Source organism: Ceratina calcarata, unplaced genomic scaffold (assembly GCF_001652005.2).
Source record: "Ceratina calcarata isolate Rehan_Ccalc_2016 unplaced genomic scaffold, ASM165200v1 scaffold92.2, whole genome shotgun sequence".
NCBI classification, from domain to species: domain Eukaryota; kingdom Metazoa; phylum Arthropoda; class Insecta; order Hymenoptera; family Apidae; genus Ceratina; species Ceratina calcarata.
Genome location: NW_017180576.1, coordinates 1,110,508 through 1,124,245, shown reverse-complemented (window position 1 = coordinate 1,124,245; position 13,738 = coordinate 1,110,508). Strand labels below are relative to the sequence as shown.

Here is a 13,738-nt window from a genome sequence, read left to right as displayed (position 1 = left end):
AAACAATTAAGTTTAATTACTCTCATCATGTTGAATTGTGAAAATACCATAATGTATAAGACGTGAACGGGTTGTAAATAAAATTAGAATTGAAAAAAGCAGTTAATCTTTTACAAAATTATCCTTCTGTTCCGTCAAAGCAGGTCTCACTCAACTTCCGGTAAAAGAGAACGGATAAATTTCAATTACACGAAATGAATCACGAGATGAAAATGAGTAAGTAGGATTCTCCATCACTTGATTAGTTGGTATGATTAAAGATAAAGAATGAACATGAAAGAGAAAGGCACTATAATATTCTTACTACGTTCATCAAGATTATTAGAGTAGAAAGTATTGTTTCCGGTACGGTAATTCAGTCTCAGAGACGAGACAGTGTTTATATTTAATACGTACAATTTAACGACGTCGAGAGAGACTGTATTTATAAGTCGTACTAATTCAAGAGAAATGCTTAATTATACGTCGACGTTGTATGAAAAATCGATGAGATGCCCGTGTCATATTCAATTACTTCTTGCTTCAAAAATGGAAGCATCGAACTAACTATTGCAGTTTGGTTTACTGATACGTTCCGTTATCATATTACGTATTCTTGGACTTTTTAGATGTAAACTCAATATATTTTTCCATGTATCCACAAATGCCTTGGCATTCAATGCAGTTCGTTTGTAGCAACCATTTTATCAACTTATTAATATTATTCCTGATCAAATAATTCATGTGTCGAATAACATTCAAGTAAAAAAGTGAAGTTTNGTATAACTTCTTCAAAATGTTCCTATTTTTCTTAAACAATTAAGTTTAATTACTCTCATCATGTTGAATTGTGAAAATACCATAATGTATAAGACGTGAACGGGTTGTAAATAAAATTAGAATTGAAAAAAGCAGTTAATCTTTTACAAAATTATCCTTCTGTTCCGTCAAAGCAGGTCTCACTCAACTTACGGTAAAAGATTTCACTCACCGATTTTTCGTCGCTGTCTGAAAAAGCCCGGCGTAGTAATCATCGCGCAGTTCGTTGAAATCCCTGCGTCCACTAATCTATAATAGGAAAATGTGTACGTATTAGTTACGAAGAAAGTACATACATACAATACAAAAATTGTAAGTAGATGACCGAATTTATGCATTTATATAGAGGAAATATAAAGAATGCATGAAACATACGAAAATGTGCCGATTATCAAGAGTCTAACAAAAAATCTATAATCTGATTTATTTATTTATTTGTAAACGGGATGGTTGCCTTGTTTGCAAAAGTTCATAACAGCACGTCATCCGTTACTACGTCACGGGTTAGTTAGGCGACAATTAAAAATCGGTGAAACGCGCGGGTATGTTCAAAGAACCGTTGAAGCGACGCGGCGCCGTTCAAACTTTGGCACGTGTTGCACGAGAACTTCGTAGCGTTTAACGGCCCGATAAAATCTCAATTATAGCCGCTGCTGCGGCGTGTCCTATGGGTTTCCGACGAGCGCGCGGGTCGCGCGTCACCGAGCAAACGTGATCGCAATTTACCGCATCGTACTCGATTTTATTTCATCCTCGGATTCGTTAAAAAAGGACTGGCCCTCTCGAATCTTAACAGCCCATCGATTTCAAAAACCTTGTTAACTGTTGTGGACAGTTTCACTTGAGAACAATGTGGACTCCCCGAGACTCAAATTCCTATCATTCTTTTGTTTCATGTCACGAAATAAATTCTTAGATAAGCAGAAGTTGTGGAATAATTTCTACTATAACTTTGCTAGGATTTTGAAATTCAAATGGAACATTGATAAACGGAATCCGTATTATGCATTGCCGAGTCAGATTGCAATCCGCACCGTAATTAACACGAACGAAACGTCGACGAGACCCCGGGTGAAAATCCGTCCAGCTTATCTGTCGATAAAATCTCAATTAGGGGAGTTCCCGCGACAGTGGCGCGGGAGGGGAGGACAAGGTGTTCGCGAATCGACGCGAAAGCGGCATAATCGTTGGTACAGATAGCAGAGGAAAACAAGGATCGTGCCCGGGGCTTAGAAAATGGCAATTACCTCGCGAGCGCATTGGTTAATGGCGTGGCCGTTGCAATTTTCCGATGCACAATGGAGCTATCTAGTCGACCAGATTTAAGCCCTTACGTAAAGATACCACGCGGAATCTGCTTTCCTGGGCTTTATCTCGTCAGCGTTCAATGGGCACCGTCAACGGGGCCATTTTCTTCTTGTTCGACAGCCAAGGGTATTTTCGACGATAGTGTTCACCGCGAATGGCTGATCGAATGGCAGGGTTATACGCCCACTCTTCTACTATATAGTATTTTTATATTCTCCACGGTGTAACAAAAGAAATTGAATCGTGCACGCAATTGCTTTTTTATTGCCGTCGAAATGTTCCAGAATAATTCATTCTTTTTATTCCAAAATATAGCGCGCAATAAACATTAATAACAAGTGTCTAAGGCACCGTTATACAATTCTGATCACGTTCTACGCCAGACGTTCAAACCTTTCTGCGCGTAAATTTAATCTCTGCTTAAACGCAAAGCAAGGTATCCAAGTGCCTCGTAAGAAGCCGCAATCCTGGGTCGCGGAACGAAGATGAACGCATACCGGTCGGGAAGGAAAGACAATTTCTCCAAAGTGTTTCCGTGACTTATTGGCGGTGTGAAATAGACGGACGAGTCTCTGTGGGCCGGGCCCGTAGCGCGGCGCACCAAATTTAGTTCGCCGATGCTGAATACTAAACGCGTGGGCCGGAATTGAAGTCTGCAGCAAATTGAAGCAGCCGGAGGGCGGCCCTCGTCAGAGGGAGAGAATTTTGATACAAGGCTAAACGAAGTTGCGTGCCGAAATTAACCGGTCACCGGCTGCCGTTTCATCCCGAGAGTAATCTTAAAAGCGAGCAAGTCGTTTAGAGTGATAGTGTTCACTCGTGAATATTAAATAGTAGTTTGTATATGTACATCGGTTCTCTTTATAAGAAACGAGAATACTCGAAAGAAAGTCAGACACTCAAGCATTTAAACAAGAATGAAAGAATTATCAATTTCAAGAATTTTATCAACAGAAAATCCTTCTAAAGCTTTAACAACAGTCTAGATCTTCAACTTCCTCAATCTACTCTTGCACCTCTAATTCGTATTAGTAATTTTATACTATTTCACAATCCTACCAACAGTACCCTGGCAGTTAAATTAAAAATTTTGCATCTTTGGTTTATGCAACCAGAATAAAATTGACATGAAACTCAGAGCGGACAGTTCCGCTTGTTATCAGATCGTTCGCCGGAGGGACCGATATTTGCCTTTCGCAAGTTCTCCATTAAAGTCCAAGCATATCATAAACGCTCCCTTTGTAGCCCACGGTGGCTTGCCTCATGGAAACTTCGAATTCACGCGTCGTTTACGTCATCACGGAAACCCGCGTGTGGAAGTAATTACTTCGCGTTGCATCGCAAACAGGCAATTAATCAATTCCAAATGCTTATTAGAATTATTCACAACTGAAATTGAAGCGAAATAATTAGCAAAGTTTCGTATACCGATGTTCATTCGGTGAATTTTAGTTTTTTTTTTTCAACGAAAATTATACTAAACGAAGTGAATGCATTCGTATGAAAGCTTTATACATTTCAAAATTGCAAGGCTCATAAAAGATTAAACATAGAGACCAATTATCGTGCAATTGATCAACCGAACGAATCGCGAATGCATGGAAAGAGGAGCCAAAAATGATCCTCGGGGACCTAATAGCTGCCAATAACAGCAGAGGTTAATAACGATAATCGGTTGTTAAGGTACCGTCAGATAAATATGTACGTACGCACGCATTATCTCGAAATTTTTCCGCCCACACACTTATTATCGTTCAATGTGGCAGCTTGTAACAGATAACAGGACCGAGCAATAATTATCCAGAGCACGTTTGGGGATACTCATAGAAATCGATGTCGATTATTTCTCGCATTCATGACGTTTTTTCATGAGGTGTTAATGCGAGAACTTTGCTGGGAAACTGCATATACGTAAGAAAACAAAGAATCATCATCAATTATATTTATTAAGTTAGATACATCGTTTGTTTCTGAGGTTTGTATTTTCCAAGTGGGAAATCAAACGTTGATGTGTCTCACCATTTATTATTAGAAACTAAATTGAAGATGTAATAATTTAGAATATTCGTATATAATATTTATCTAATAATAACGAATTAAACGGTTCACACAGAATTAATAATTCGAGCGAATTTATTTAAACTTCGTCTCTTTAAAGAGGAAATGGAAGTTAATTTCGTTTGAACGAAATTTAATATATTGAAAATAATTTTATAAACAAGGTTCTATACTTTAATAAACCAGATTATTACTTTTTATTACAAGAAATTATAAGGAAAAGTAGATTGGAGGAAATCTCGAAACCTGTGCAAGTTTTCCTAATCCCGCTTGTCCACTATTTTAGCTCGGATAAAGTTACCCGTATATTCAACCTACACGACCGTGGCGTTAGAAGTATGGCTAATGAAGAACAAAATAAAAAAGAGGATTTACGAAGTAAGAATACTTTATCGCGAGAACGAATTCGTAGTTTTCATCCTTACTTCAACGCAAATAATAAACTAAATAATTAATGTTGAGCTACGGAGTGTTTGCGTAAACTCGTTGAATGCAAACGATTACCTATGCTAAGGTTAAGTAATAATCCACCTTTCCCAATGGGGGACTAAGCAACGAGGAAGCTCGAAGAAAATTTAAACTGTAGCTTCTTGAAGATTGGGACGCTGCGCTGTTACGTACACTTCTATGTGTAACAAACACTTGTCCTTTTGCTCCATTCCGAGAGAAGACGGACTCTTGTTCTTCGAAACAGGAAACTGTTGAAAGTCTGCTTTCCGATAAGCAACTCTAAAGAAATTTTATTGCACTGATTTCTGATTCAATTGTAAGAAAAGACTATAGGCAGTCATGCGTCCTATTTAAAAAAGAACGTCAATAAGACGAGTCATTTCAGGAACTCTACCTGACATTTGAAATTGAAAAAATTTAACGAAAATAAAATATGAAATTTATCATTAAAATGCAAAGAGCTAATATACGTATTGTTTGATTATTCCTTCGATTTTTAATTCATGGTATACAACATTTATAAAATTTATATTTGTTAAACAAAACGAGAACCAACAGAGGAATTAATTAAATTATTTTAATAACTTCGAACAGAGCAACTGGTAGACAATCGAATTTTTTAATAAATGGAACATAGAAATGTTGGGGAAGCAATTTGCGAAGACCAATCAGTGTTCTGCGAAAATGTGACGTTTCTTTGGTCCGTTTCCAATTTCGTCGCCGACGTTGACCACGGTGCCTTATATATAAGTTACTGAGAATCGATTCGTCCCCAAACTTTGCCAATATTTCTTTCTCGTCCTAAAGATTTCAATTCTTCTATAAAATATATTATATATTCATCTGTCCCTAGCAATTCTTGTTTCAAAAGCAGTATCGTTAAAGAACTAGTTCCTGTTCAAACATTAATTTTCGAAAGTTGTTCTTTAATCGAAAATTAGTTCTCATGTGATTTTAGACGATCAAAAATTAGCTTTCAATTGCCTTGTTATTTCATATATTAAATTTCTGCTATCTACAATTCTTCTTCGAAGCTCAAATACAAATCTGTCTGTTACCAATAACAAAAGTTTATGGTGTACAGTTTTATGTGAAACATCAATATTAAAGAGGAAAGCCTTCGAAAACGATCATAAGACGGTAGTTGTTAACTATGTATCCTGTCGGAGAAATCAATATCGCAATAAAAATCGAATAGATGAAAGACATTCGGTGAGAAATTCGTCGCGTTCCGAGGACACACACGTAGCGAAAATTTTTCCAATAAATGGGCACCATGATACTGCCAGAGAAGCAATTTCTGGCTGCCATTTCTCGCGCTGCACCGTTCCGCCAATGGCATGCATCACGAGAAGGTTATCTCGGATCCATTCCAGTCGTCATCGTCGCACACGCGGAAACGACGATGCGCCCAACCTGCACGCGATGCGCTTGATAAGCGTCTGGCTTAGGAATGAAGCATGGTTAACAGGTCATCTTAAACAGCGACGGAAGATGTTATTATATTTAGTTGAAACAGGAGTCAAATTTCCAACGTATGCAATTATTCAATTCACAAGTTAATTATTGCTTAAAACGTTCCGTGCCAGACCGTTTTTTGAAGACCTTCCGTTCAGGCCACGTGGGATAATAGACATAAAAATTTGTCGTAGAGTTCTTTAATTGGTATTAACTTAAATATAACAAATGTCTACTGCATATAATTGTTAATAGGTACGATAAAAGTATAAGTTGATATCTGTACTTTCCAATTGCGAAGAAAATCAGTAAGTAGTTTCCCTGATAGGAAAAAACTGTCGATTCGGCTGTGCAGGAAAATAGCGTAGAATTGTTTGCATGCTAGGTATCATTAAATTTACGTTATTCTTCTGCATCGTGACGCCGAATGGGATTGGTAAGAGCGAATCTGTATTATTGCCACGGTCTCCGTGAGGACGAGACGATATTTCCTCTAACGCATTTCGCGACCGCCCCATAATGGGAATTTCTAAACAACCAGAGCCGTTTCGCTCGCGGATAGACTGATCCCGGACGCGAATCCCGTGCCAAACGACAGGAAAATTTCTCTCGGTATGCCCGCTTTACAGCCAGTGCTATTCGAATCACCAACTTTCAAGAAAGCTTTCCTTTATATCGATTGGGAATTAATTTGATGAATATGATACGTGCATTAATTCCATCGGAGTGACAAATGAACTTTAGACTATTGGGTTGGCAACTAAGATTGCGGATTTTAGGAAGTCTATCGACAAAATCCGCAATCACTTAATTGCCATGAAGTTGATCATTTAATTAATATAAAACAAAATATCGAATGGGCGACGTGTGTAACTGCACGAAGACGATTGAAACTCTTTGTACAATTCCATTTGCATGTATGCTTATTTTTCGTTATGGAATGAAGTGAAGATGAAGCAATTGAGGGTAGAGGACAAGGATCACGAGGTTTCGCTTTGATCCGTTCTAACGTCACCACAATACGTGGAAGGGGGCGAGTTCACGTGTTTGTCGACCTATGTTCGACAGCTTTGACGTGCCCTGTACGGAGGCCGGATACCGGGGATCAAATCTGGAGATGACTAAAACCGTTGTCCCGCTACCACGACCAATTCAGGATTGATGCTATCCAATCCCGTACACCGAGTATGCGCGTGGATGTATACAACCGAGTTACGATGACGATAACGTTCACCTCGTAATAGTATCAATGATCCGACGACGAGACCTCGTCCTTCCACTATGTAAGATAATTTAGACGCACCAGGCAATATTGACATGCTGCTTCCACGTTTTAACAATAAACCTTCGCATGCTTTGTATTTTAAAGCACAAAAATGTACTTTTGTCAGACTGTCATTAACTCAGTGCGTACTGGATAATTTTTAATGATACTTCTTGCTAAAGATGACGTGCAAAATTTTGACTGAACGTTGAATCACTCGTGATTCACAGGTAGCCACTTTTCATTGACTCAGAATATTCATTACTGAAAAATTTCTATACTATCCATTCCAGCGACTTCAAGTCATACAGTCGGTTTAAAAAAAAAATCAAATTCATCAGGTACGAGCGTTCCAGATGAACCACGTGCAGTTTTTGCTTATCCCCATTTAGTATGGTCAACCATTTATTACGCAGGCAAAAAGGTGCACATTTTCCTAGCAGTTTCTTCACCGGGAATTAATCTCTCCGCGGGTGTGCCCGCAATTTCCGTTCGACTGTTTCGTAAAAAAAACGAATACCGCAGAAGTCAGAGGTTAGCCATTCATGAGCCCGTATTAAAACCTCGTCGATGGAGAATGGCCATCGAGTAGAGGAGAAAAAAAGATATAAAAGAGGGTTTCGCGATCGATGCTGAACGTAGATTAAAAAAAAAAGGTAAAGAAAGGGAAGATTCGTGCGAAAACGGCGCACAAAGGAGAATCCTCGCGGCGTTCACTTCGTCGTTTTTCGTTACGTCCATGTTAATCGAATAAACCCGTCAAATATTTGACGAGCACCGTGTTGCTGCTTGCAAATAATACTACGCGGTGCCACACGCCGTTTCGATTAATCAAGTTCACAGAGGGCGGACCTGTTCGCCCGCGATCCAAACAATGAAACAACGAACGTTTCATTCATTGAACACACCTTCCCGGCTGCGTGCAGCGCACATCGGATCCCCGATTTTCGTTTCCATTAATTTCGTGTAATTGTAAGCGGATGAATGAAGTACCACCTGGCTCGTACCCATTGTGTTACGCGAACGGACGAACAATGCTTGTTACATGGACGCTCCCCCGTGTTGCATGGCATTGCGCTATGAAATGCACAGACGCCTAGACGCCTGCAACTTCCTTCTGCCACGCTGCGTACTGCTTGAAACGATTAAACGCGAAACAGACATCTATTATTGCCACTCCCGTGAGATACGTGAGAGTATGGAAATTCGACGAGAGTTTCGGCAGATTTAAGATACCGATCGGCTCCCCATGTTCAAGATAAGAAGATAATTCATACAATATTTACTGGAACGCATATTAAATAATACAATATAATACATATACAAGGTGTCCCACGTAACACTTTTCACGATTTTTTAAGTACTTGCGATAATCTGACAAAAAAATATTTGCAACAAAATTCGATCAGTTTTCGGTTGGCTATACATTGCAAGAAAAAAATTGGAAAGAAGAATTCTTTACTATTGTCGATGTCACGTAAAGTTATATGGGCACGGAGTATTACAGAACTTCATAAAACATTTAGAAAGAGATAAACAAGTTAATTTCATTATATAATGACATTTATGAAGTTTCACAGAAATGACTAAAGTTACTTCAGAAATTCGTGGCAAGGGAATTTTAATTTTACTTCGCTTTTTATCAAGTTTGTGAATAGACAGCTTTTTAATTAAAACTGTACGTTTTAATTTATAATTAAGAGCGCACGACAGTATTTCGCCCTTCCAAAGCTAGTGGATGTTTCAAAGAAGTGCATTGCTGCTTTCGACATGATCCTTTCTTCAAACGCTGTGCCTTCGATACGGTACACGCGACTAATCGGTTTACAACCGGCTAGCGCAAAAAATGGACGCGTAAGCGTATCAAGTCTAAACATGCACAGATTATTAATTAGGCGAAACTCTTGTTATTTTCACGTTAAGCATATAAATCACGAAACGGGATTTTTAAGTTCGCGACGTTACAATTATCCTCTGATCTGAAATACGAGATGGAAGATTCTGCGAATTTCTCCAATTTGTCGTGACATAAAACAACGGTAAGAATTAAAACTTTGAACACAAAGTTAACGCGAACAAGGATGTATCAATTGCAAATCCAATTATAGACAAATCAGAAAATCTCCGTGAAGAAGATAGTGGAAAGTAGTAAAATGATAAAATCTCCTGTTTAAACTCGTTTTAATTAAACAGATGTCTTATTGCTTCAAGTAACATTATTTTAACAATTCTCTACGATCTTGCGATTTTAGATTCCGACATTCGCACATTGATAACTTGGAAAATTCAAACGTCTGAATATTCGTAGCTTGGAATATTCAAAGTTATATTCTAAAATTCAAATTAAAAGTTTGCAAGTCAGATACGTATCGTTCACATATTTGAGACTTCAAACTGAAAGTTTATACTTCGAATCTTGTGATGAATTCATTCCATCGAGAATAGCAACTTATACGCAAGCTCGTTATGTCAACATCAATGAACGCATCAAGGCGGATATAATTACTGGTTGATTGACTCGCAATTACACTAGCCGATAGGCTTCACCTTAATGTCTTATTAAACATGAGTATGCCTACTATCCTTCATAATCAGTCACTCCAGAAATTAGCCAATTAAACAGTATCACTTTGATCTACAATCTCTAATGACATATATTATTATCGATAGTTGACATGAATTTCTAGATTAAAATAATCTTAATCTCACTACTAATAACAATTAGAAAGATTTTTGAGATAGCCTACCACACAGCAATGCAATGATAACGCAGTAAACCCTATCAAGTTAGATCTTGATCGTGCAATACTCCGTCAATGTCGCGAATAATTGGCTCCCATCAGCGCGTCCGTGTGTGTGTGTGTGCGGATAGGATTATCGCGATCGCTAATCGACAAGTTACTATCTCCTGGCAACAGTCGCCGATTCGACGAACGATCAATTCAATCGATTGATCTGGCCATAATTCCTCCGATTTGTTACTTAGTTTTTGACAAATTATATAAAAGATCGGAGACAATTTAAGAGATTCATAATAAAAAAATTAATCTTTTTTTAAATGAGATCTGAACTGCATTTTTTAGAAAGTACAAAATCGGTTTTCGTATATTGTTTATAGCACGCAATATCTAGACGTTACTGTACGTCAATCTTTATAACATTTTCATTCATAAAAAGAGTATAATATGTAATACATAGAAAAATCATTTGCCAGATTATGTAGAAAAGAAAAAAGACATGTCCCAGGACGAAGTTCCAGCAGCAACTGTCAAATTAACTGTCGGATGGAAAATGCGTAGGAGGCGACGCCGACGCGACGGCAGCTTTTCTCTCCTGCGTTTGTTCTCGCACACAGTGATTCGTTTCCCCTCTGGAAACTAGAACGCGTGTATCCAGCGTCCCGTTAATCCAACAACGTCAAACAGCTGCATGCTTTCCAAGCAAACTACACTACCTACACCTACCCCGTTCGCGTTCACGTGTGCGTGGGGTTATCGCGGGCTTAACCCGCGCCCAGCTTATAAATCCAATTGGATTTTAAAGCTTTGCGGCTGGAGCTAGTCATCCGAAGGGTGTCGATTGTTGCGACGCAGGGACGCTGAGTCACCATCACGTGCGAGAACAATCGGCCACGAATTTCCGACAAGTTCCGGTCATCGATTTCGTAGTTCTTTATAAAAAAAAAAGAGATGTCCATTGGAATAAACTAAAAGGTCTCGAATCTTGCCAAAATTAATTTCGCTAAGATTTTCGAATAAAGTCAATAAATACTGTATTACGTAGGATAATAATTCTTTTCGCCCAGTAATTTAACTTTAACCGTTAAATGAATGTGGGTAAGGATATTTTCTTTCAAGAGGAGAAGTGAACCATGATGCATTTATTGGAGTAAAATTATCTGAAATTTCTATATAGTATCTTGTCTAGTCAGCATGTCAGAACTAATTTCATGTGTCGAATGCGCACGTCCGGCATCCGGTTCGAGTCGAGCTATTGTCGATGCGATCGAGATCGACCTACATAGATGGGAAAATTATGTGGACTGGCGCCGAGGGCGAAGCGTGACGCGCTACTTGCAATACGTACGTCTAACGTTCCGTGATCGTCGCGCATCGCGTCGACGTTTGATCTTGGTTAGCCTTGATAATGCCCTCGTAATTCCCCCAGCCGGTGCTCGTATTTCCTCGGCAACGGGAAACGGAGTCGTTAACGTTCACCACGTGGAAAGCTTGCGCGTCGTTAATCAATGAATTCAAACTAAACAGTCTGATGAAATGAACATTCTTTAGTCGTATACTCGTGACTAAACGTTCCCAACGTTGTCGTTGCACGTCGAAAATGTAAATAATTGTCATTTGCGTAAATATTGAGAAAATTATAAGAACATGCCAGCAGAATGATTAAATTCACAGTTTCATTTTACGTTCGTTTAATTCAATCTTTCAATTAGCGGAAGCTAAGATTTAATTCCTCTGCAATGTAATAACTCGGAAATCCAACATTTATCGTTGTAAGCATCTCAATTTTTTTAATGGAAGAATGCAACGCGATTATTTAAATCCGACTTAAAAACTGCGAGGATAATAAACAGCTGCGTCATAAATTCGACGATGTATCCCGAAGAAACAATTCCCCGTTATACGTAATTTCCTATCGCAATTACATCCCAACATTTGCTTGAACAATGCACGTAAATGCATCGTTACGCACACGAATAAATCGTGAACGATGTACATACATACATAAGTCAACGATTCAAAACGCGCGTATTAATAACCAACTTTGTTTTGTCATAACTGCAATGCGGTTTCCTCGTTCGCCGATCAAGAGGCATAATTATACGCCAGATAATGTAATTGATTTTATACTTGACACACGTACTTAAGCGAAAATGCGGCTGAACGTGTCCGTTAAACAGGGGTGCATCAATTTTATCGTCCGCGTTCGAAAGTCGATATTGCGATTCGAAATAAACTGAACCGACCAAATGAAAGATTACGATCAACTCGCTGCGATTATTCTCGCTGGGTAACTACACACGTAACCCAAAGCGATCGATGGACTCGTTGCAAATTAGTAGCCAATCCACGCATCGATCAACTGCGAATCGGATTCCCTAATGCATTGCACGATATCCGATGCTTGCTAAATATTCGGAACAATATTTCTGTAAAGTCATCCATAGATGTACATACATAACTCACACAACCTTTTAGTAAAAATCTACATGATTGAAAACATTAAGTCTAATCATACCTTGTTTATTTGAATTCATTACACAATGGGGAAGTTTTATAGTGTATAATACCATGTCGTATATAGTGAATAATTTTAAACGACATCTCTTATTGATTTAGCCAATGTGAAAAAGTAGACATTTTGTATGTCTCAATTAAGTGAACAAATCTCGGCGATTTGTAAATTAATCTCGAAGAAAATGGATCCCTGAGGAGTGCAACGGTACAAAATACCGATGGCGCAATTTAACAAGGAGGTGCGGGGGGGGAGGTGAAATATCGCGGATAACTTCGCTTTATAACGCAGGTTATTAAGAGTTCTGCCAACAATTTCACGGTCCATTTTGCCGGAAGACAGTTTGAGAAAACGCAGCCGTGTGCACTGTGTACCGAGTTTCTGTACCGTTTCGAGTTGAGAAATCATCCGAGATATGATACGCTATTTTTTTATCGAGTAACCACCGAGCTTTCGTGTGTCGTTCGACGTGAAAATAGGCCGAGCTCGTTACCGTTCCACGACAAATTGCTATCATTTAACGCCGCTAAAAGATCGCCAGTGGAATTGGAAGCTTTCGCGCAACGATACCCCCGCCTTCTAAGCCCGATATACACGCGAAACCGGTCGTGGAATCGCGCCAAAAAGTTTCGGGCAACTGAGGGTTGATTCGGAAGAATGCGAGGGAGAAAACATCGGCGCGTCCCGTTCACTTCTCTACCAGTGACCGACTCGCGCTACGGTGAAAAATAATCGAACGGAACTTGGTCCACTCACCCCGATTCTTCTGTGACTCCTGCCTGGCCGACCTTCGGGTATCTCGGGGATGAATGGACGAGCATCGGGAGTGAAACGGATCAATGCGTCGATGCTACATTCAGGATCGCTTCAACCTGCAATCAAATACGAATTCTCCTTTCAAACTCCCATGCAATATAGAAGAAAACAGAAACCGGAAAGACAAATTGCTTTCATAATGCATTTTGTATAGTCTTTTCTCAATTGCCAATTTTTATACGGAATATACAACTGGTCACAAACTCAATACCGGATTTAATTTTTGCAAAAATGTGACGCGGACACTTTATACTATTATTACATAAACTTTATAATTCAGACACATCATGCACACAATTTCATATAGTTATATAATTCTTTTTCCATTTTGAA

General features: G+C 38.9%; 1 protein-coding gene across 1 annotated transcript in view; it reads right to left on the bottom strand.

Annotated features, from left to right (window-relative positions):
* Positions 1-13,738, bottom strand: part of LOC108631670 (uncharacterized) — a 176,800-nt gene that overhangs the window by 121,828 nt on the left and 41,234 nt on the right. Inside the window, exons 2-3 of the mRNA XM_018035776.2 lie at positions 13,346-13,461; positions 971-1,047 (exon numbers count right to left, since the gene is read on the bottom strand). The gene's annotated coding sequence lies outside the window, so the exon portion shown is untranslated. The remainder of the gene's footprint in view (positions 1-970; positions 1,048-13,345; positions 13,462-13,738) is intronic.